Below are 24,824 nucleotides of genomic sequence, written 5' to 3'. Positions count from 1 at the left end.
GATGAGGATCCTGGTCCAAGCCCACACACTGACTTCCTCTCCTGACCTGTCTCATCACAAGGATTTTCCAGTGCTCATCTGGTCATTGTCACTGTCCCTGCTTTGCTCTCATTTACCACTGGCCTGTCCTGTGCCAGATAGTGCAGTGCCCTGCCAGCTTGGTTCCTGTTCACCTGTCCTGTCACAGCTCCTGCTGTTCCCTGACAGTGAGTCCTGTGGAGTGCACAACTCTGCTCATGCTGAGCATAAATAAAGGCTTTGCAGATGACACCTGAACTCCTTCCCAGAGAAAGCAGAGAAGGTCCACACTAATCTTTCTACTTTCTCAACAGCAAAGCTTGCTGAACAAGACAAAAATGTTGGCTACTCCTTGTCCCCCCCACCTCAAATTCCCTATAAAACTGGGTCTCAGCATGACAGAGGCAGAAGAAGGGAAGATAGGACAGGTTACAGTAGGGAAAATGCCCAGAGAAAGTATGGTCTAGCTTGAAGGAAGTACAACCAAGGACTTGGAAATAAGCTATTGCCAGCACAAGGATGGTGGTCTGTGTTTGCTGAGGGCTCTTCAGCTCTCCAGTCACACACCTCACTTGCCTCAGAACTTTGCGCACTCTGCTCTGTGCTGTGCTCTGGCCTGGTGTGGAGGGATGGGCTGTTGGGAAGGCTATGGGTCCACGGAAGGGAGAGTGTCCTCAACTGCACAGCTCATCCACTTTGGGATGTGGGGGGTTCACGACAGGCCCTTGAAGATTCTCTTTGGAGGCTGGTGCAGGCCCAGGTTGACTGCTCCACTCTAAGACTGAGTCAGCAATCTGATTTGACATGGTCCTTATATCCAAAGTGTTGGCTGAGGCTGTTGACTCTAGGTTCATTTTTCTTTCCAAATTTTCCTTCACCATTGCACAATCCTCAGGCTCCATGGTTTTGGCACACCTTCTGCAGGGGCAGGCAGCATTGCTTTCAGGCTCTGCTGTTTAAATGCTCTGGAGAATCCTTGTCCTGCTTCCATGCCCTGCTTTGGATGTCTCTGGGATGGCTGCAGTTGTCTGTTGGAGACATTTCCCCCAGGAAGCTTCAGGATTTCAGTGTACTCACAGCTAGTGTCTTCCTCAAACTGAGAAGTCACAGAGGATTCCAAGGCCCAGTGAACACTCTCAACAACTTCTCTGGTGAATGTGTCAAGGGAAGTCAGTAGAAGTGCTCTGTCTGCAGTAGCTGTTTCAGTGTCCTTGGATTTGTCTGCTTGGGTGGCTCTTCCAGGAAGAGACAACTCCTCTCACCTGGCCGCTACCCCTGTCTCAGCAGCCTTGGATGTGCTGGATGCCAGATGGTCCCCCAAGATCTCCAACACTGTTGCTACTAGCCCTTTAACCATCACTTCCATTTTCTGACAGTGATCTAGAGAAGTATCCGAAAGTTCTACTCTCAGGCATCTGCCTAAAAGTCTTCCCCTGATTCCCTGGGCAGCCCTCTGTAAAAAGCTGACATGCTGATTCCCAGGAATCTTCAGCCTCTCCAACATTCTGTGTACCACAGTCTCAGTCAGATGCTCAAACAGCATTCAACAGGCCATTGGCAGTGCCTTCTAACTTCCTCTGGGAGTCAGTAGCATTGCTGGCATCCTTCTGGCCCAGCTCAGCTCTGGAGTAAGTTTGGCAATTGTCCAAAGCTGCTCTCGCTTTTCTGCATCCCTTTGATCTTCGACTCTTGGGCGGGAGTGAGCTAGAAGGCTTATGAGGCTGCAGCTACCTCCTCCTCCTGCAGGAAGTGTTGGTGGTTCCTGGCAGGTTGGGACCACCCTTTAATTTGGCCCAGGATGGCAGAAGCCCTTCCTGAAAGGTGACACCAGGTTGTGCTCATGTTTCTGGGCCCCTGCATGCTGAGGCTTCCCGAGGGCCCAGGCCAGCACCCTGCTTCAGCCAGGCCATGAGGGCAGGAGAGAAGGGCTTCCCTCAGCACCGCGTGTGCCTGCACATGGCCCTGCTGCCCGTGCCCAGCTCAGCGCCCAGCCGCAGAGTCCTTTCCCCGCCCCAGCGCCCGGCCCAGCAGCACAGCCCTGCATAGTCCTGTGCCCCTGAACACAACACTTTGCCTACCTCTTGCTGCCTCAAGAATTGCTCTGACTGCAGCTTGATCCTGGTTAGGTAGTGCCTGTACTCATTGAACTCCTTCACAGTGCAAACCACCTGTGGAGGGATGAGGGCAGAATCCCCCAAGCCCTGTCAAGCCGTGCAGACAGCCTTCCCCAAAACAGCCTGACCCCAGTGGGAGGGGAGCTGCCCCCAAGCCCTTCCCCACACCCTGGTGTTGGAGGCACTGATGTCCCCCCAGCCAGGGCTGAACAGCAGTGTGGGGCAGGCTGAGAAGGGCTGGACTGGGGCTTGCCAGGGGGATGTTGGTGCTGCTTCTGCTCCCAGGGACACCAGCACACGGCCCTGGCCTCTGACAGCAGCAGGCAGCTGCAGCAAGGGCTGTGGGAGCCCCGCTTGAAGAGGGCTGCTGTTGATCAGCCTGATATCCAAACCTACATCGTTTTCACTGGTGACAAAGCCCTGTCTCTTCAGCAGCTTGTGGTAGTCCTGAAGGTGGGAGTCATCCAGGCAGTTGTATGCTGGGCTGAGGTGGTGGCAGTAGGGATCATCCAGAGTGAAACAGGAAACAGCCGGTAAAGCTGTAAGAGAGAATTTCCAGAGTATGAAGGAAACGGGAGAGAGCAGCAGAGAGGTACCACGTGGTATGTATGAAAAGGTAAAGGTCTTCTCAATCCTTCAGTAGGCACAGAGACCTGCACAGACAGACCACAGGGCTGGGCTGGGCCAGGCTGGGCTGTGACGGGTTAGGGGAGAGAAGATAAACCCCATAGCAACCCCACCTGCAAATCTTAGGCCACCAGGAAGAACTGCAGACCCATCCACAAATGAACCTTCAAAGGTTCAAATGCAGCCAGTGTAGAACGGATGAAACCAGTCTCCTCAGGTTAGGCAGGCCCAAAGCCTGTGTCAGCTGCCTCTGCCTCCAGAAAGTCTCCACCTTTGGGAAGGTGCAATGCAAGCTTGAGGACAACAGTGTGTGTATCCCCCAAGCAGGGAAGCCCAGGCTATTCCAAAGGTGCTACAAAAGCAAGCAGGAAAAGGTTGGAATCTCCCTCACAGGTGCCCCAGGTCCTGGCTTGACATTGTGGGATGAGCTGGATGTCTTGGATTATGTAACCTAAAAATGGGTATTCTATTTCATCTGTTAAAAGCTGTTTTTTGGGAGATGTTTTATCCTTTTCTTGTAACTCCAGGGGAGAAGGGGGTGGATGTCTTCTGACAATGGCCCAGCCATTAAATCCAGGTGGGGCAGTGTTTCTTATCTCTTTCACCACCCCTCCATCCTCCAGGGGGACATCTTCTGATAATGGGCCATTAGGGCCCACCAATGAGGTGACACATTCCATCATCCCATTGGGAGATGCTCCACACTGTGGGGGAGGAGCCAACTGTTCTCAGCTAGATAAAAACTGGGACTGAACATCACTAAGTTTCCGTTTTTTCCACTGGATTCCCGGAGGAAGACCGGACCCATCTCGTCACCACTGGGCTTTCTACAGGACCCTCTCTACTCCACAGAACCACATCTATTATTCCAGGAGGACTTATTTGGATTGCTTCCAACACCCTGACCACCAGGGTGCCAGGCCGTATCCCTGACTCTGTCAGGGTTTTTCCTGGATTTTTGTTTGCTTCCTTACTTATTTTTTTGTACTACTATGTTTGTATTTTCCTTTTTTTTTTTTTTTTTTTTTTTTTTTTTTTTTTTTTTTTTAATGTTCCTAGTAAAGAACTGTTACTCCTGTTCCCATATCTTTGCCTGAAAGCCCCAAATTGCAAAATTATAATAATTTGGAGGGAAGGGGATTTACATTCTCCATTCCAAGGGAGGCTCTAGCTTTCCTTAACAGACAACTGTCTTTCAAAACCAAGACACTGGAGGGATGAGTTGCCCTGGCACCCAGATAGACACAGCCACCTGCTGCAGGCAGGGCCCTGGCCACACACATACACAGTGCCAGAAACCAGTGTGAAGATGTGTAATAAATACGATAGACCAAATTCTATAAATCAAAATTTTAGAATTTTATTGAGAGACAAAATAACAGTCTCTGATAGCCACAATTAAAAGGACAGCGTCGAGCCTGGGATCGGCGCTGGGTGAACGCGGTAACACACTCAGTCAGTATGTCACCCCGCAAGTTCACATTTCTGGCTTGGAGCTGTCTCTTTTTATACACTGGATCGCTGAGAGAAACTCAGGACTCCGAGGTTCCTTCTTCCGAGGCAGCTTCATTAGATAGTCATGTTCGGGTTCTGATGTTTTGAATGGATTCGCCCGGGAAGACAGTGTCTTTGATTGCTGTGTCCAGGTGCTGTGTAGAGATTTTAATGTCGGGAGGAGACGGATGAGATATCGATCTGATGTAATCATTTGGTTCTCTGGGTTCTCTATCTCCCTTTGCCGTTGTCTTTGTTCTCCTTTTAACGATTCCCAGCAGAGGTGTCCTCGTGTCCCTTTTCATGTAATTCTTAGCATAGTTTCTCGTGTCCTTCCTGTGTAATCTCTGGCAAAAGAAATTCCTTGTACCCCTCTCCATGCAGCTTTCATCTCAGTTAACCCGTAGTATATTTGATTAGAAGTAAAACTTATATTTACAGGGGGTGAATTACATCTTATGTCTTTTAACACGAATTAACTTTAGGACATATATTACAGATGGAAAAGTGCTTTCTCCTCTGCATTCCACAGAGCCTGGAATTTCCCTTGCCCAGTCCTGTCTGACTGAAGGGCCGCAGCTCCTGCTTTAAAGCAGGTGGCCACAAGAAAACCTTTATGTGATGGGGACTCTCTGAAAGAGGAGATATTTTCTCCACCTTTCTACTTCTTTTACCTTTTCACCCAGCTTTCCCCTGCAGAAGATAGATTTGGATCCAGGTGTCACAGGGATCTTGACTGCGAGTGGAAAGTTCAGCAGTTCAGGGTCCATTTTCCTAGTATCTCCTTCTCGCGGGTGTGGTCTTCTGAGGCTGAGATGGGAAGACAGAGACAGTCAATTGTTGCCCAGTAAGCCTCCTGCAGTCCTGGGGCCCTAGAGCATCACCCCATGTCCCAGGCTCCTCAGCAGAGCCCTCTCTATCAGCCCAGTGGTCCCCTCTCCTCTAATTCCCAGTGCACTCAGCAGCACCTCTGCCTTTCAGCAGGACACCAGCAGTGGGACAGTGCTCCACAGCTTCTGCCAGGACCTCTCATGGTATTGTGGTCCCATGCTGGCTCTTGCTCCAGGGACACAAGAGCTGGTGTCCTGGCTAAATATAGCCAGGGGGATTGTCATATAATGGCGGTATCAAATCAATGCATTGTCACATCACTTCTTTGACATTGCATCACACGGAAACTGCCCGCCACACTCGGGGGGGAGGGCCCACCTGGAGGTCCCTTTGGACAGCCCTGCGGACCACTTCTTCTGTGTGACCTGGCTGTGAGAGCTTGTCTTGGTTTGAAAGATAGGTGTCCACCAGGAAAAGCTAGAGCTTCCTTTGGAACAGAGGATATAAACCCTCTCCTAAATTATTATAATTTTGCAAGTAGGGGCTTTCATGCAAAGATATGGAAATAGGAATAACAGTTCTTTACTAATATGTGTAAGAAAGCAAATCAAACTACAACTACAGCATTAACAACAAAACAGAACAAAGAATCTCGAGGGCTTTGCTTCACAAAACCCAGGGCAGTTTGGTTTCGGTGCCCCTGCAGGACTCTCAGAGCACTAAGCCCGAATGGTAGAAACTCCCGGACTGGTGGCTGGGACAGCAGGATGTCCTGGCAGGGCAGGGGGTGTGGGGCCGCAGCATAGCAAATAGAGCAGTGCTGAAGGAGCCGCAATGGCTGGACGGGGCTGGCCCAGCTCCAGCAGGGCAGGCGAAGGAGCTCAGAATTCTGGGGCACACGAGCAATGATGGTAGATTTCTCAAGACCAGACTTTTCTGGTGACAGTGAACTCCTCCTGCAGCGAGCAGCAGCCTAGCCATCCTCTCACCAATGCTAAGAGCGGGAGAGTGAAACTGCCTCCAGCCCTGTCCTTTACCTGCCCCAAAACTCACGTGTTCTCCCTCCTCCTTCCGAGAGAAACTCCCAGAGACAAAAAGAAGTGTAGCCAGGTGCTAAACTCCTCCTCTTTGGCCCCCTGTTCTGCCTGAGTACTTATAAGCATCCAGTAGTTAGTTTCCTAGCAACATATGGGAAAAATTCTATAAGAAAAAAAATGAAACAAATCTAACCCCCAACAGGGCTCCTGTCCACAGGTGCCTTTCCCCCTCCCCTGTCCTGTCATTCTGTGAGGCAAAGGTTCCTCACCAGCAGGAAAGTACGGGAAGAATTGCCACACCAAAGATGCGCAGATTGGGTTCTGCTTTTCCGGCTTTTGATATGGAGTATGTTTACGAATATAAAAATATGGTATTTTAGAAGCAGCTTTTAGTGATTTTGTAAAAGTAAAGAAACAGCTTGTACTGAAAACATAAAAGATTAGCTATTAAGCTTGGTTGGTAGGTAGTTACTAAGTAAAAGTCATATAGGTAAGATGTATAATGCTGAAACCTAGCAAAGTGGGACCTAGGTATTTGTCAAATATCAACAAAGCAGAACTTTGTGGCTTGAATCCAGCAAAATCAAGCTCCTAATCTTTGGCAAGAGCAAAATGACCTGAAAAATAGCCAAAACCCCACCGCGCCTGCCCAGAAGCGAAGACCAACCTGAGGGAGACGTCGGCCTTCCTCCCAAGACCCCTACTCAGGACCACCAGGAGTTGTGACAGCTAATTAGAATACAAAGCGAGAGAAGGTGGGGAATGGGTGGGTAGGGAGGTGTGGGTTTGTGGGATCAATGTGTATTTAAACCTGGACCTTGTCTTGACCAGGTACACATGGTTTGGAGGAGACATCCCCCCTTGTGTTCCAGATGGAAATAAAGTATACCTGCTTTACAATTTCTAATTGTAAAGTCCTTATTCTGTGCTTCACTTTCCCTTTTTACAACTCCTTCCCTGTAATGGCCAAGCTGCCTCAACTCCAGGAATTGCAGTAAACTGAATATTTGGGCCATCCCTGGCAACATCTAATTCCTGGTTCACATCTTGAGAAACAGTAGAGAAATACAGGTTGAGGGAAAGTCCTCTCCTCCTCTTTCCTCAGGCTCCCATTCAGCCCAGACACCTTTCTGCCCCCTTCCCGCTCTCCCCTGCCCTGGTTTCTGCTGTTCCCATCTGCTCTCATTTCCTACCCCTTCTTAGCTGGATTTGGCGAGGTCTCTGGTGCCTGTTCCTCCAGCCCATCTGGTTCCTTGGGGCAGCTTTTATACTGCAGAGCCTTGCCAGCCTTGCTCATTTGACAAACGCAAGAGACAGGCAGAGCAACCTGTTGGAGGTGCAGTGATTGATTATCACAGGGTTCTTGGGGAAAAGGGAGGAGCACAGCCCAGGGACAGTGTTCTTCTCCTCCCAAAGCAGCTTCTGGCAATGGTCCAACTGCAGCTCTTCTCCAGCTTGGCAACAGGAAGAGCAGCATCAGCTCTGCCCCTGTGCTTCCCTGTGCCACACGGACTGCTCATCCACGAGGCTGTGAGCCCCACACCCCATTCAAGTGGCATGGACTGTGATGTTCCCAGCATGGTGACATCCCTGCAGAGAAGTCCACTGAACTTCACAGGGCAGAACTGCAGCAGCTCAGCAAGGACGGGAGCAAGGAGGTCTCTGCCCAAAGTCTTGGCTGGGTCTGATGAGCAGAGGGGACGGAGGAAAGAAGTGCTCCCTTCCTCTTCTCACCAGCTTGGGCTCCTTCCTGGGCCACAAAGCTCAGTTTGTCCACATTTGCTACTTTTCTTGATGTGTGGGGAAACACTGGACCCAAAGTGATCCAGCTGATCCAAGCAGGGTCTGTTTGCAACCTGCATCAGAACAGGCAAGTGTCTGTGGCAGAGCACCATTCCTGTTCTCTGGGAAGGGCTGCTGTCGCTAGAGGACACAAAAAGAACGACACTCACACAGTCAGGTTATCAGAGCAAAAAAGGTGCACTTATTTCTCGACCTTGATTTATATATATTCTGGACAATGACCAGGGATTGGAGAATGAGGTTGCCACCTCTCCGACCCCACTGGTCAAACTAGATGTCCATCAATTGTCCCTCCTCCAGAGAGGAATGCGAAAACAATCACTTTGTTTATGTTATAATCCGTGAGAAACTCCACTACAAAAATGCAAAACATCAGAAGACTGAAAAGAGCTGGCAACTGGCTGCCGCTCTGTGGCCAGCCAGAACAGGCAAATATGGCAAATGTCTGAGCACTCACATTTTAACCATGGATACTAACATCAGATAGACAAGCTGGACCCTCAAGAAAGTGAACAAGGAGAAATGTCACAAATTGGCACATACACATCCCTGAACTACAAAAGCAATGTGCTCTCAGAACAGCAAAGCAAAGGAGTCCAGTAGGATCTAGGAAGACCTATTTCAGAGGAGAAGGAAGAAGTTCTCAGGGCAGGTGTGCTAAGGGTTTGTAAGTTGTTTTAAGTGATGAAACTCCAGAATAAAATACAGTGCTGTCAGAAAACCCATTATACAAACACTATGCTGATGTTTTGGTAAAATAAAATAAACTTCTATTTCTCTCAAAACTTTAGGGCTATTTTCTTTTTCTTTCTATTTTAATTTTTTCCTTTTTTTTTTTTTTTTTACCTTTTTTTTTTCTTCTTTTCTAGAAACCTGCAATATAAAGACCACTTCTGAGGTTTCCAGGATAAATTATAAATCCAAATTGAAAACTGTATTTTCAACCTCCCCCCCCCCTCCCCCCCCCCCATTGCAGTTGCAGTATTTTTAGCAAGCCATTCTGCTTCCACAGATTCCCAGCATACAGTTCACAGGCTCTGTCAGAAAAGCACTAGCACCTACTGCTGTACAGTGATAGGCACACTGCTTTAAACCATTCTTTGTGCTCTCTGGGTCCTGCAATGCTTGTGGCACTGGACTGAGGCTGATGTCAAAGAAGCAGCCAGATTTGTAGAGCAACAGCAGTTCCAACAGCAGGAGGAGTAGGAAGACAGAAGGGAAAAGCACTTTGTGCCCCATTGTGTCTTCTTCCAAAGCCCGACAGCACCGGCAGCCCTGGCACTATGTGGACACCTTGGCCACAGCAATTACTCTTTCAACCACAAAACCTGACAGGCAGCAATCCTCTGCTGGTCTGTGGCTTCTGAGCAAAATTCCAAGGATTATCCCAGGAAACCTACTTGAACCAGGGAGAATTTACCCACCCATAGTAAAATACTGTAGTATTTGACGTTAAGAATTCCAGCATACACAGATTTTTGCTCTTCTATGTCAATCTGGTTTGGGCTTTAACCCAGCATAAAACGACCAAAACAAAGAAAACAAAACTAATTTGCCCATGAAAAGCACTGTTATCCACTGCAGAACCCAGTCTTCTAGCTGTACCAGAGTGTGAACGGGGCTGTGGGGCAGTGACGATCCTCTCGAATGGGCACTGCTCAGGCCCACCCGCTTCCCGGCACAATGGGGCACCAGTCGAGGGCACCGAGTCCAGCCTGCTGTTGCTGCGAAAGCCACGGGCGGGTGTGCGCAGGAGCTCCCGCATCCCGACATCCGCCTGACGGCAGGCTCAAGGGCTCAGGCCGCCAACTCTCCCCTGTATTTCACCCCTGTGCCACCCCGGCGCTCACACTCCCTGCAGGGCACTGTGGCAGCGCCCGGCTGCGGACGGAGCTCCCCACGCCCCGGCAGCAGCGCCCAGGCCGGGCCTGGCAGAGCCGTTCCCCCAGGGCCCCTGGCCAGGGCCGCCCCGCCCGGCTCGGTGCCTGGCCCCGCCCTCTGCGCGCTCCCTCCGGCCGGAGTGGGCCGGGCTCCCGCGGCCCCCGCCCCCTCGGCGGCGCCGCATCGTGGCGGCCATTTTGTGCGGCTGCGGTTGCTGCGCGGGGCTCGGCGCGCCGCGGGCCCGGGCGGGGCGGCTCCCTTCTAACCCTTTTTCCCGTACATATCCCTCGGTAAGAGCGCGGCGGCGCCCGGGCAGGCCGGGCCGCCTGCCCAGCCCCGCGCTGCGGGCCCGCGGCGCGGCGGGGAAACACGGGGAGGGAGGCCGGGCGGCGCTTCCCCGCGCACAAAGGGCCGGGCCGGGCGGCGCCTCCCGCTTGGCGGCCCCGGGGCGCTGAGGGGGGCCGCTCCCGCCTCGCTGCGGCCCGGCGCGCTGAGGCTCGCGGCTCGGCGCGCTGAGGCTCGCGGCTCGGGCCGGCTCCGACCGCTCCCCCGTCCCTGGCTCCCTCTCGCCGCTCGCGCCCGGCGGCCCGCGGAGCTGCGCGGGCAGGTGAGTCTGTGCGGGCCGAGCACAGACGCCGCGGGTCCGTCCGGCAGGGGTAGCTGAGTGACCTTGCGGCGGCGCTTGGGCCCGAGCTGGGGATTTGACGGGTCTGGAGCCGTGCCCGGGGAGCTGCGAGGCCCCGGCGGGTCTGGGTCCCGAGCGTGCTCGGCGAGGCGGCGGTACGTCACCCGGCCCGGGGAGTAGGGAACCCGCGCGGAGCAGGTACTTGCCCTGCCAGATGTTCAACACGGCAGGAGGAGGATTCTGTCCCATTAAATCTGGAGCATTTCTTTATCGTGCAGCTTTCTGTCTCTTTAAACCGTTCTAAAAGCACAGAAATTAGGCTGGATCTTTTCACTGACCCCAAAGCTGCCTCACGTCGTACCTGTGTAATACGTACGGTTGGGAGGCATTGTGGTGTTCTTCCGGGCAGGCCTGTGTTCAGATACGGCTTATTGCCAGCAAAGTGGGTTTCTGTACCCGTTGGTAATCTCAATCCATTCCAGGATTTGGTTAATCTAAACAGGTACAATTTCGGGAAACAGTTTTATCTCCTTTGTCGACTGAAAATCTGGGTATCAGAGATATTTCTGTGATCCCAGGCTATTCTTAGCATAAATGCTTAAAAATAAATCAGGAGAGATATCTGAGAATTGATGAGTCTGAGTTGAGTAAAATAAATGTCACTAGACTACAGAATTTTGTTGTGTTATATGCAGTAGGGAATTAAATGATATCTTAACACAATGGTAATGACTTGAATTAACCTTTTGTAAGTATCTGTACAGCAGTTTGTAATGGAGCATCTCTATAATTAATGCTTTTGACCTGAGTTCATTTAATTTTCTATAATGAGTTAGGATCCTTTCGCAGAACCAGTTTTCAAAAAAAAGAAATCAAGCAAGAAGGCTTGAGCAAACATCAGCCATAGTATAATTCTCTCTTTCAATTTTTGTGACTTCTAAAGTTTCTTAGTAATAAATGAAGGTGGCTTAGATGAATGCATGTTATTTGACCTAAGCTTATGGAAGAGTTCAGTAGTTTACACTTTTGCTGATAACTTAATCGATGTCTCCCCAATGGAAATAAAATTTTACTTGATCAGGCTGAGAGTAAAATCTGTTTGCATGTAGTTTTAAGGTCAAGTTGAGAATGAGGTGAGAGTAGTAATTGCTCATAACGGTACTGCCTTGACTGAAGCGTAAGAAGCATGTAATTAATTCTTACCTTTAATTAGCTAAGCTCTCTGTAGCACTTTCTTCTGCTCCTGTAGTTCCTGCATGACCTAGGCAATGATATTGACTTAAATTCTCCCTCTTGACCAGGAAAGGAGAACACAGCCCCTAATTTAATAGTAGGGGATGATGAATTCTCTGTAACTGCGTATTTTATTTATAACTGCATCTGCAAAAGATTGGTATTGTATGTAGCTGTAATTTGTTAGGCTGACACTAACTGTCCTGCTTGTGTAACATTGTCTTGTACACATGTGAGCACTTGCATTGTGAATTGAGCTAAAGAATGTACATGGGATGTGGAAAGGAGTTAATGCTCAGCAGTACAAATGATTGTTGTCAGTATTTAAACTGTGCTCTTGATGGTTGTCTAGTTGCATGGATACAGTGGGGTTTTTTTAGTCTTAAGAAAAAAGTACAGTTGCACATCCTTCAAATTGGTGCATTGTACTGAGAAGCCTTATGAAGTGCTTATGAGTTCACTGTATGTCTGAGTAAGTCTGTTCCTTTCTTTTTTCCTTCAATTAATTATTTGTCTTCGTATTTCTGTTCCTTGCTTGCTTACAGGTTTGTTTTGACTGCTTGTACTTCCTGCAGGAAGACACTTTGTTCAGGTGAGAAATGGTGGCTTAGAACTCTTGTTTTGTTCTTGCTGTCCAGATACCAATAGCTATATGGCCTGTAGATTTCTAAAGACCTTTTGGAACTACTGGCATTCCAGTATTTTTGTGACTGCAAACACCAGGCTTAAATGATCGTGCATGCTTGGGTATATACTGTGTCTATAGAGACTGGCTGCAGATAATAATGCATACTGGAATATAAGAACTCCTTTTGGGTGTATGTTAGTTTGTTGACATGCCTGTGTGTGTCTTTAATGGGCTTGAGAACTTTAAACCAGCATTACTTAAGTGTAGCCCTCTACAGTCTGCCTTGTTTTTTCATAAATCTACCTGTAATGGAGTTTTTAAATTGGTTAAAAGGAAATTGATTAAAAAGGGAAACTGTCTCCACCTGTGTCTTTAGCATGGTAGCCTGTATTAATGGAAAGAGAGAAAGCAGTATTGCTTATTCTGGGCTTGGGGGGTGTTTTGTGGATTTGATTGTTGTTTGGTTTGGGTTTTTTAATATGAAGTTAGCACCAAAGAGCTTTCCAAAGATCTTGTTGCTGATATTAAAATACTAGTTTCAGAACTGACTCACTTTTCTACTGCATAAAATCAGCACTTCTTTCCCAAGGAATTGGAGAATATCCTCTTGTTCCACAGAGTAAGGAAACTGTCTTTAACACCTCTGTGCTCCAGATGTAGAGCTGAGCATCCTTAGCATAGACCTGTGCATCAGTGATGCAAAGACGTGATGCTATTGGTTGGATTTGAGTTAGAATTTTAGTTAGTCTTAAAAGCATGTGCTGGCATAGCAGGGGTTGTGAGTACAGCAGGCTTCTTCTGGAATTGCTTCTTCTCTATACTTGCTAATCGCTTTTTTTGCTCCATGGTCCCATGTATTAGTATCAGTCATTTGCCTACTCTGCAGCTGTCTTCTCTTGCTGTTACCACACTGGCAGAAGTAGGCACTTAAAGTTTTTTCTTTATTTTTTCTGCTGTCCTTTCATCTCTAAGTTGGGAGAGAAGTCTGCAAGCAACCTTGAAGTGCACCTCTTTCTTTTCTTAAAAAAGAATAATAAAATAGGCTAATCACGTCTTTCTTACAGGGTGATATATGCACAGATGATGTATCTGCTAAATGAATTACCTTAAATAAAGACATAATTTTTCATCAGTACTTACAGCAGTATAACTTGAAAGATTTTCCTTTATTTGGATGTCTTGAAAATATCCTCTTCTTTATCAACAAGTAAGGTAGATTTCTTTCTGTCAAGACGGAAGCAGTGAACTAATGAAACAGAATGCTGGATCTAGGAGTCAGAACAGTATACTGACTGGGTGGAAACAGTGGCCTGCAAGATTTTCAGTTGCCAATGTTGCAGGTGCTGCAAATTATCTATGAAAAATGTTTCTCAGACTTTTTTTAAAATGGATATTTTTACAGGTAGATTTCTTCCAGGAGTCGGAAGTCCCAAGTATAGTTACTGCTGCAGGTACTATAACCAGATAATTCTTGTGCTTTCTGATTTGCTCCTTCCATTTTTGATCATAATATTTTTCATCTGATAGCTAAAAATTCATGTTGATGCTTGGTGATAAAATCTTATGTTCAGCATCCTGCTGTAAGTGTATCCTGTGCTGCTGGAACCCCAGGGCTGGGCTATCACAGCTGATGGTGTGGTGCTGGGTGGTAATGTAGCTGGGTAACTGGGGTCCCTGTCCTGAGGGCAAACTTTTAGCCTCTGGAGGCAACTCGTGTCAAGTGTGCGGGAAACATACTCTCTCAAGGATGATCTAATAGTGCACTCAAGCAGGTGGACCACCATAGAGATAGGTATCCATTACCTGAGACAATCAGCTGTGCTAGGGGTAGTCTATAGGAATTAAAAAAAATGGGCAATCCCCTGTAAATGCAGATGAGGTCCAGTGTATATAAATGTTGAGCCCCAGTGCTCACTTGGCAAATTTCTTTTAAAAAGTACTGCTTTTACCTGAGGTAGGCACACAAAAGAAATGCTGCAACATTTTCAGGAGTTAAAAAAATAAACTTAACTGGCAAACTTCAGCAGAGCAGGAGTTTGACAAAATATAAAACAGAACAGTCAATCAGAATAAAGCGTTTCACTTAGCCAACTCTACCTGTCCAACCTTATGTTACCCATATTCCAAGAAGAGAAAGTTAGGAGTGAAAGAGAGAAAACCAAGATTCAGCTACCATCTTTGATCCAAGTGCAGTCTCAGCTATCATAAACTCCAAGGATAATAGCGAGGTGATCACATGCGTCTCAGAGCAGTGGGCTTTGCCTACTCTGGCCTGTGGTTATGTTTCCCAGGTAGGACTTCTGGTTATGCAGCCGCTCTGGGGCTAGGTTGAGGCTGCAGGCATAGGGTGTGGGGCATTGTTTTTGGTGTGCCAGTGCCTGACAGTGATTCTGAGCTGGACTAGAGGTTCCTAGAGGTGGGTGTGTGGAATGGAGCAGTGTTCCTCCCACTGTCCACAGAATTTGCCCTGCCTCCTCCCCTTGAGTTGATTTCAGCCAGTAATAATTTTCTCTAGTTTTTCACAACAATCCATGTAGCAGAAGTTTGTATGGAGTGCACCATTGTCATATGCCTGCATGATGGTATTGATGTCAATGAAGGAGGGAGGACAAGAGCTCCAGGTGACTACCTGACTTGGGCAGTTTGAGATAATCTTTTTTCCTCCTGACTGACCTGTGGCTTGGCTGTGGACTGTCCAAAAGTCTGGACGGATTTGAAAGACTCTAGCAGGTTGGAGGAAATGTCCTGTAGTCCTGTGTGGCCAGTGCATGAGTACAGTGGAGAGTGTTCTGAGTGCTGCTGTGTCAGACATGTTGGATCTTCAGTATGAACTGAAGTCCAGGGCAGGACAGTGGTGCCACCATTGAGATTGCCAGTGTTTTTCTCCATTCCTTTAGCATCAGAGTGCAGGCCATTGTTAGTGTTTACCTGGAGTGGGATCCAGTACACCTGGAACCAGTTGTCCCACCATTTGCCACAGACTGATGCAGGCTGCACTAGAAAAGGGTGAGGCTCCAGAACACTTGCAGTAAATTGATGACATCATTATATGGGGGTAATACAGCAGAGGAGGTTTTTGAGAAAGGGGAGAAAATAGTCCAAATCCTCCTGAAGGCTGTTTTTGCCAAGATCAGGACTTGCCCAGAAAATTCAGTTCCTATGTGTAAAATGGCAAGATGGATGTTGTGAGAGTTCAGTGGATGTGGTCATCAAAATAGTGTGTCCAGTCAGCAAAAAGGAAACACAGGCTTTCTTAAGTACTGTGGGTTTTTGCAGGATGCATATTCCATAAAAGAGTCAAGATTGTAAGCCCTCTCTGTTGTGTGACGCAGGAGACCAACAATTTTAGGCGGGATCCTGAGCAACAACAACAAGTTTTGGACAAATTAAAAGGAGACTGTGCAGCAGCCCTTGGGCTAGTCAGGATAGGATAAGATGTGAAAAGTGTGCTCTGCAGTGCATCTGGGAAGCATGGTCCTTCCTGGAGTCTCTGACAAAAAGTACCCATGGAGACTTGAAGACAACCCCTGGGATTCTGGATTTGATGATAAAGAGGATCTGAGGCCTGTTACATCCCAACTAAAGAGATCTTGACAGGTTATGAAGAGATTGGAGCTGCTTCAGAAGTGATTGACATTGAAGCACACTGCTTTCTGGCACTCTGACAGTGCTATACTGGATGTCCAAGGGAAATTCCCTTCTACACATCGTGCCACTGATGCCACGTGGAATAAGTGGATCTCTGTGACCACACAGTGAGCTCAAATAGGAAACCCCCATCACACAGGGATCTTGGAAATAATCATGAAGTGGCAGGAAGGCAAAAATACCTGTACCATCAGAAGAGGAGGAGGAAAAGGTGCCACCATGCTAAGGAGGCCCTGCCATATAATCAGCTACCAGAAAATAAAAGGCGATGCTTTCTCTTCTGTGCTACTTCCTGTCATATGATAGGGACAAACTAAAGATGGAAAGCTGCCATATGGAGTCTTACACAGTGAATTGCAGAAGCTATTGAAGGACAAGGTGGTCAGGTTGCAGAGCTGAAAGCTGTCCAGCTGTCTTCAAATACTGCTGAATGAGAGAAATGACCAGTGTTCATTTGACTTACGGATCGTGGCAAGTACTCTGGGGAGGTGACTGGACCAATGGAAAAAGACCAATTAGCACTGCAGAGGGAAACCCATCTGGGCTGCTGAAGTGTGGCAAGATATGGCTTCCTGGGTAGAGAAATTGACTGTAAAATACGTCATGTAGATGCACACTTAGTCAAGAGTTGGACTACTGAGGAGCATTGCAAAAATGAATGGGTGGATCAGGCTGCCAAGGTTAAATTGCCTCAGGTGGATTATTTCTGGCTTGGTGGGCAGCCTATGACACCTCATGACATCCGAAAAGAAATGCAACATTACAGATGGCCTCATTACTGTGGGGTGGACATCACCATGGACACCATCTCCAGGTTATCCCTGACTGTGGAACATATACTGAAGTCAAGCAGATACAAGTGGGTAAAGCCCCTGTGGTGTGGGGGCAGTGATATGAGTATAGGGAGGCCTGACAGATTGATTAATCACACTCCTTCAGACCTGCTAAGGGAAGTGTTACATGCTGACAGTGGTGGAAGGCACCACTGAATGGTTGAAGACCTACCCCATGCCTCACAGCACTGCCGAGAACACCATCTGGGCCTTGAAAAACAAGTCCTGTGGCAATATGGCACTCCAGAAAGAATTGAGTCGGACAACAGTCTCTGGGCCAGAGAGTAAAGGATTGAGTGGGTGTGTCATATGCCTTAACATGCACCAGCTTCTGGAAAAATTGAACAGCATAATGGACTGTTAACAACCATATTGAATGTAATGGGTGAGGGAACCATCAGACATTGAGATCTACATGTAGCAAAAGCCATCTGGTTAGTTAACCCTTGAGGCTCCACCAGTCAAGCTGGCTCTTAACAGTCTGAACCTCCACATTCCATAGAAAGGGATGAAGTCCCTGTGAGTGATAGAATATGTGCTATATATTAGGGAAGATAATTTGGGTTAGTCCTTCCTCAGACAAAGGCAGGCCCATCTGTGGATTGTGTTTGCTCAAGGACCTGGGTGCTCTTGGTGGGTAATGTAGAGGGACAGGGAAACATGATGTGTACCTCAAATGGATTTGATTTTTGGGTGAGAGGAGTGTGTAATGTTGAATTGTATAATATTGGTGCTGAATGGCAGCGCCACTGTGTGCCATAACTGCCATGGACAAGGTGTATATACTGCTCCAGATACACCAGTCATAAACTCCTGATGCAGCCCTCCTGCCCTAGAAGACCTCTAGGATGGATGGAATCCATAGTCTTGGACTAAATAAACTCAACAGACATCTTAGAGGGACAGCCACTAACAATGGAAATGATTCCTGTGCTTGTGTAAATACCGATGTCTGTTGTGTATATATATGTATGTATGCATATAGTTGGAAAGCAGCAGGATTTGGACGTGATGTATGTAGTGGAGAATAAGGAATGGATAATGTCTTGGTTCCAGCCAGGAAAAGGTCAATTTTTGTAGTAGCCAGAAGAGGGTATGGCTTGAATCTGATGTGGATATGCAGAGGGAGTGTCTGTGTGTCTGTAAGGGTCTCTTAAGCATCTTTCTAGTTTGGATTACAGCAGCCTGCTGACCTGTACTGAAATTCTGTGCCACTTCACATCATTTTCTGAGAACAGGGGAAGAGGTCTCTTCCAGGCTGGGGTAGCACGGGTGTGGTCGGGTTGTGTCAGGCTCCAAAGTGAGCATTCACATGTGAATTGCTTGCCTCTCTTGTGCACTTCTGTTAATACCATTGGTATTATGATTCATTTTCTTATCTCATTGCTGCTTTCAGTAAATTGTTCTTATCTCAGCCAGTGATCTTTACCTTTTGTGCCACCAATTCTCCTTTCAGTGGGAACGCTTGATGGAAGAGTACCATTCCTAAACCACAACAGGTTCTGTGCAGCTTCAGTTCAGGTAGAAACCATGAGAAATATCATTTGAGTGCCCAATCTGCAGCCTAAATTTGGCTTCTGGTAACAATTCAAATAGCAGTCTTTGCCACTCCTGCAGTGTTAAGAAGCCAGCTTGTATTGACAGGAATTTGATTTGTAGATGAAGAAGCGATTCTGGAGAAACTCTTGTAGTTCATTCTTGTATTAGCAAAACACAGCTCCTTCTGCTATGTGGCGAACATAGATCATCCAGCTGAGGATGTCTTCATTGACAGGACTGTTTAATTAATGTGTAGTTAGTGGATACTGCAGTACCTGTTGCACCAAAGTAGGAGTAATGATAAAGTTACTGATGACTTTTAGTTGACAACAGATAAAAAAATTATGGAGAAATCTGATGCGGATATGCAGAAAGAGTGTCTGTGTGTCTATAAGTGTCTCTTAATCAACTCTCTCATTTGGATCACAGCAGCCTGCTGACCTGTACTGAAATACTTTCAGATTAAATTTTTGTTCTAGATATGTTATTCTATTAAGGGGATACTGTTGACTATAGAGAAAATATTTTTCTGAGCTCTGAACTACTTTTAGTCTCAGAATTCACATAATTTTTTTTTTTCCTGTAGTTATAGAGTACTGTTTGGAATGTTTGCAGCAGCCTAAACAAGTTTCTCGGTGAGTATAAGCATAGATCCTTTTTTTAATTGCAGCTTTTCTTTAAGCTTTTGACATTTTGTTTTAAAATTCAGGTTTTACTTAAATACTATCCACAGTGCCTCTGCATGACTTACCTGCATTGAATTCTTATATTCTTAAAGGCTGCCATTTTTTCCTTAAACTGAAAATAAGCAGTCTCATTAGAGTAGGTTTTCATTAATACTGCTTTATTTAGGAAAAACCTGATTTATTTTATGTGACTTAAACCTTTTTGAAATTTGTTTTGTTTGTTCAGTGCTTAGGTAATTGTTTTTTATCTTTAGTGTGCTACAGGAAATGAGAGGGGAAGCCAGAACAGCTAAATGGGACATGATCAAATGACTGAAAATAATTGTTTTCAGTAATAACTATTTATTTCTTTAATTGCACTTGGTAATTCAAATAGATTTCACTATAGAAAAGTTGTGGTTTTTTTCTACTGAATTGCTTATATTCATAATTTCTGCTTCCATGTTGGTCTATCCCAGTGTCAGCACTAGTTGTAACTGACAGCACAGTTACATGAGATTTATTATTGCTGAGGGGATGAAAATGACATTCTCTAGGCTCTGTAATCTGAGGGAGAAAGTGAGGATTTTGTTCAGAGGCTCACTCGTGTAACACCTTTTTAGTTTTATCACTGCGTACTGTGGTTCTGCCTGAGGAGAATTACACAATGTCTGGGTTGAAAGAGATCTTCAGGATCATAGAGTCCGACCCATGCCCTAACACCTCGACCAGATCATGGCACTGAGTGCCACATCCGGTCATTTTTTAAACATGTCCAGGGATGGTGACCCCACCACCTCCCTGGGCAGACCATTCCAGTACTTTATCACTCTTTCCGTGGAAAACTTTTTCCTAATAGCCAACCTATATTTCCCTAGATGCAGCCTGAGACTGTGTCCTCTCCTCCTGTCAGTGCTGCCTGGAGAAAGAGACCAACCCCCAGCTGTCTACAGTCATCCTTCAGGGAGTTGTAGAGAGTGATAAGGTTACCTCTGAGTCTCCTTTTCTCCAGGCTAAACAACCCCAGCTCCCTCAGTCGTTCTTCATATGGCTTGTGCTCCAAGCCTTTCACCGGCCTCGTTGCCTCCTCTGGATGCGCTCAAGCATCTCAACGTCCTTCCTAAACTGTGGGACCCAGAACTGGACACAGCACTGGAGGTGTGGTGTGACCCGCGCAGAGTACAGGGGAAGAATGACCTCCCTGCTCCTGCTGGCCCCACTATTGCTGATACAGACCAGATGCCATTGAGGAAGAGCAAATGTAGATTTTTTTAACGGAAGTCAGTTCTCTTAGTCTACTTGTATAAACTAGGGAAAAAGTAGGAGACTGAAATCAAGTACTCAAGTCTTATGGTTTGAGGGAATGTAAGTGGTGAAGAATCAAGCATTCAGCATTCTTGTTACACAGATATTAAATGTCAGTTCAGGATCCAGTTTCTGTGTTGTGTGGCTCAGAGTTTGCCTGGGTAGTTGTTAATTTAGAGCAAGTAAGTGCTAGTGAATATGTAGTTAAGGATGCTACATTGTGCAGATAAGAACTGCATGTAGTCCTGTGTCTTGTTTGAAATGTGTCTTTTGGATAGAAGAGGGGGCAATGATGGCAGTATTCCTTGAAATACTGAAATACCTGTCCAGTGTCAGGTCTTCTTGTCAGTTTAAATCTTTCATGTTCCTGCTCCTGTTACTTTAAAAAAAATCCCAAACCCAAAATCTTGCCAGAAGATCTGAGCATTGTGGTTTGAAATACATGTGTGAAGGACATAATCTGAAACTTAGGGTCGCATCCAAAAACAGTCACCTACCTGTGAAATGGTACTCAAAACAGACCTGAGGCAGGAGCAGACATCCTTGGATGAACGGAAGCGGTTCTTGGGTTAACATTTTTACCAGGTCTAGAGGTTTTATGTATGTTTTTATGTGTAGGGTAAAACACAGTAAAGCATACTTCATGGCAGCACTGCTGCTGTAGTCAAAACCTGCTAGGCAGAGGGTGTTTTGTGTGCAGGCAATGAAAGTCTCTTGTAATCAGCTTCCCGTATCAGTGCAAATACGGTTTTTAAGTGATGCTTGTGAGACTTGACTTAGTCTTCATAAGATTCCATTAGGATTGTATAGTATAAATTATGTCTGTAAATACTGTTTTGCAGTCTGATATCATACCTTTTCTCATCTGCAGGTGTGTGGTTTCAGCACAGTATGGCTGTGGTCATCCACTTGCGAGGTGTTCTGATTGCGGTGGGGTCCATGGACTTCTCTGGATTGACCATTCCTGATGGGGGCGTTCTTATTGTAGGGGGTGAACTGGGTGAGGCTTTCATTTTGCCACTAATGGAGACATGAAGCTGGTGTCTTGGGTGCAGATGATAAAAGTAAGAGGTCAAAACTAACTATTGCAGAGTAAACAAACCTCTTGGTGTACAGAACATTCATGAACTTAGTCCTTGGCATTTCCATACGTAGATGTGCCAGCAGATTTGGAACAGTAGTGCTGGAGAGGATGGCAGAGTCAGTCTTAGCCTTAGGCTTTGTGGAATCAGCTGTAAACATTCTTCGTCCTAGAAAGAAGTAAAACAAGCTTGTGTGGGAGTGGCAGTGCTGCTTGCAGTCCCCAGGTCAGCGACATCGATGCTGCATCTCTAGGGAATACAAGACAGTCTCTATCTAGTTGCTTTTACTTCCCAGTTTTGCCAGTGCTTTTTATTGCCTGTCCTACCCTATAGTCCTGCGGATTCACCACCAAGGTACTGGGTACCTCCTAGGAACTGGGACAGCAAACTTCCCATCCAGAATGAAACATAATTTTTCAGTGCAAAGGATTATTCATATTTATGCAAACTGTTGAAGTTGACTGTGCTCCTTTATCAGGTCAGAGAACTATGGGGGTTTTTTTAATGGTGTTCCTCTTTTTCTATATATTGTTTTCTTACGGCAGAGGGAGGGAATCCCTGGGTTTTGCATGGATGCACAAAATTGAAGGAAACAGGCTGAATTGTGGAAGTGAATTGCATTTCTTCTGAGCTGCCTATGAAACAGCACTGAGACAGGATGAAGTTTGAAAGTGGGGCTGATTTCAGGGATAGGGTTTTGGTGTGACACTTTGTAAAGGTATGGTTTAATCACTCCGCAGGGATTTGGAGAAGTTTTTGCCGGGGTGGGTGTGGTTTGGAAAAGGCTGCAGTGATTTTGCAGTTTACACAGAGGAGACAGTAGAGGCTGTTATTAGTGAAAGTTTGCCATAACTGCTTGTGTTTGACTTGTCTGATAATATGAAACAGATTTTCTGTTTCTGAAGGAATCCACTTCTGTTGGAACTTGGTGATATGCCAGGTTTGGGGCTCTGCACTGACAGAGCTTAAAACTGGAGAGAGTAAGAACAGCTACAAGTGAAAGTGTACAGGACACTGTTAGCAGAGCAGAAAGCTTCTTTTAGAACTCAAAAATTGTGGTCCCTGAAGGGATCAATATTAATGTATTTTCCTCTGCATTTCACTGAGATAAGTTTACGTTCCTCACTGATACCTGTGTCTGAGTTGTTGAATAGTCTTAAGAAGTTAAATTATTTTATGATGACTTTGATGGAGAAGAAAAGACTCTTCTTTTTAAATAACATGTATTCTTTCAATAATACAGATTTAGAAACACTTTCTTTTAGAAGTAGTGTCTTATCTAAATTCTGAAGTATTTGTTCCTGAAACAGATCTGATCTTCATAGAGAAGTAAGAAGTTTGGAGAAAAGCCGTGCAGCTCTTGGCATAGGTCTAGTCTCCTTGTTTTAATCATGGTCATGAATACATAGGATAAATGTATTCTCAGAGTTACCAGAGCAGAAATCCTGTTTGTGTGTTCATTTAATTACCAGGTTAGTACAGCTTGATTTTCTGGTGAAGAAAATTTTAGGAAATTTCAAAAATTCAAAACATTTTTTCCAAGTTGTAGCTATGAATGTCTGATCAATCTGGGGTTGTTTGTTGACAAGCTGTTTTATTGTAGTTCAGGGGTTTTAAGCAGTCTTTGCTGGAGAGGACAGAGGCTGAAACAAAATCTCAGAGTAGGCAAGCCCCTGTGTTCAGTGCTTGCTTTCTGAGAAACGAAGTTATCAGTATGGTCACGGTCATGCTGGTGAAGCATATTTCAGCACTGCCTCTTGGCCTAGTTTGTGCAGAGCCATGTCATGGTTCTCAGTAAAAGGTTGTGTCTCATAGTTTCAGCCTTGCTCTAAGGCTGGGTGTTTTGGGGTAAAATGGTTGAGACCATCTACTGAGTGATTTATCTCGTGTAATGCTCTGCCAAGGATACATCTGTTTCAGAAAGCTGTTCCTGGAATTGACTGCAGATGGAAAAGCCAGCCTGCTTTCATTGTCTGAGGAGCAGGACTGCTGGGTCACAGTGCAAGCCAGTGGTAGGATGTGGGAGAGAGCCCAAAGCAGCCCAAGTTTTGTAACTTGGGAGGGGAGAGGAAGACTTGGGAGGAGGGGCCAATGATAGGAGAGTTTTGCTTATAAATTTTCTCTCTTTCAACTTTGTGACCTACTGCCTTCTAACAAGCTTGGCCAAGTTAGTGAAGTGTAATATGTGTGTGCCTTGACTAATGTTGGTGTCAGCTAACCAGCTATGTTCAGATTTTCCTGGAATCTTCTGCCTCTGTAACTCTGATTAAATTACTTTGGCTGTTTTATTCTGATTTCGTATTAGTTGTGATACTTGTATTTTTTAAAATATTTGACTAAGACCACAGTAAGACCTTCCTCACCAAAACTGATAAATTTATGGAAGCCATATTGTGTGTGATCCTGTTCCTGCAGTCAGGAGATATGTGTGTTCCTCTCCAGCCCCATGGAGGTGAGATGAATCCCTTGCATCCAGACGGCAGCTCTTACTGAGGAGGACCACTGTGGGAAACTGAAATAATGTACCGAGACTGTCTCTGGGAGTATGTTGGCTTTGCATGTCCCTCCTTAGTGAAAAGGAAAAATAAGCGTACTAGGGAAACAGTTGCCTTGCAGATGTAATTTCTTCTACAAGTGTTAAGCAAAATATATGTCTGCTCCACATTTGGAGAAAGGGGTATTTTAATGATGTAAATCGGCAAAGAAAATAGTGGATATTTGAGGTGTGCCTGGATAAACCTCTGTAAAATTAAAATACAGCTTTGGACTTGCTGCTTTTTTTTTTTTTTTTTTTTTTAATTTCTGCATTCTGATGCAACATAAACTGTAAAATCCCAACTGTTTTAAGTTTTTCTTAGTTTCCTTTCCCAGTTAAAAGTTACGGACTCCAACCCCAACCATTAGAAGACTTGGCTGATTCAGATCCATGCTGTGTGAACTCAGTCTGTTATCAGATGCTACTCTAGGCAATAAATTTTTTTCAGTTCCTAGGTGACTAGAACAATTTATCTTTTGCTATCAATCAAACTTAACAGGCAATAGTATTTTTTCCCCTCATACCCTTGCAGGCTGCTTTAATAGAGGTGAGGATCAGTCTAAAAGCACTGCTTTAGAGGAAGGCAGCAGATGAGCTTTTGGTAGAGCAGTTTCTTTGCAGTGTGGTGGTTGATAGCGGGAGTTGGGCTGTCTCTATGGCCAACCCTTGGCAAATGGCCTGACTTCAAAGTGTGGTGAAGGGGTAGCTTTTCCCTATTGTAGAAGCTTTATGATATTCCTAAAGGCCTTTGATTTCTGAACCACACTTGAAATTAGAGTAGTTCTTCACAATGTTAATGCTTTTGTAGATGTAGCTCAGTTGATACCATTGTTGTTTACGCCTTACGTGAACCAAAACGCTGCTGCTTATTTCTGTGTCTCCTTGTTCTTGTAGTGTAAGACTAGAAGGTTTTTATTTAAACTCG

General features: G+C 46.0%; 1 protein-coding gene across 1 annotated transcript in view; it reads left to right on the top strand.

Moving 5' to 3' along the window:
- The first annotated feature begins 10,024 nt into the window (after positions 1-10,024).
- PHF20 (PHD finger protein 20) overlaps positions 10,025-24,824 on the top strand; it is a 75,507-nt gene continuing 60,707 nt past the window's right edge. Inside the window, 5 exon segments of the mRNA XM_058422663.1 lie at positions 10,025-10,095; positions 12,209-12,255; positions 13,694-13,742; positions 18,898-18,946; positions 21,153-21,281. The gene's annotated coding sequence lies outside the window, so the exon portion shown is untranslated.

Source organism: Hirundo rustica, chromosome 16 (assembly GCF_015227805.2).
Source record: "Hirundo rustica isolate bHirRus1 chromosome 16, bHirRus1.pri.v3, whole genome shotgun sequence".
NCBI classification, from domain to species: domain Eukaryota; kingdom Metazoa; phylum Chordata; class Aves; order Passeriformes; family Hirundinidae; genus Hirundo; species Hirundo rustica.
Note: the sequence above shows the minus strand (reverse complement) of the source record. Positions and strands in the feature narration are given on the sequence as shown.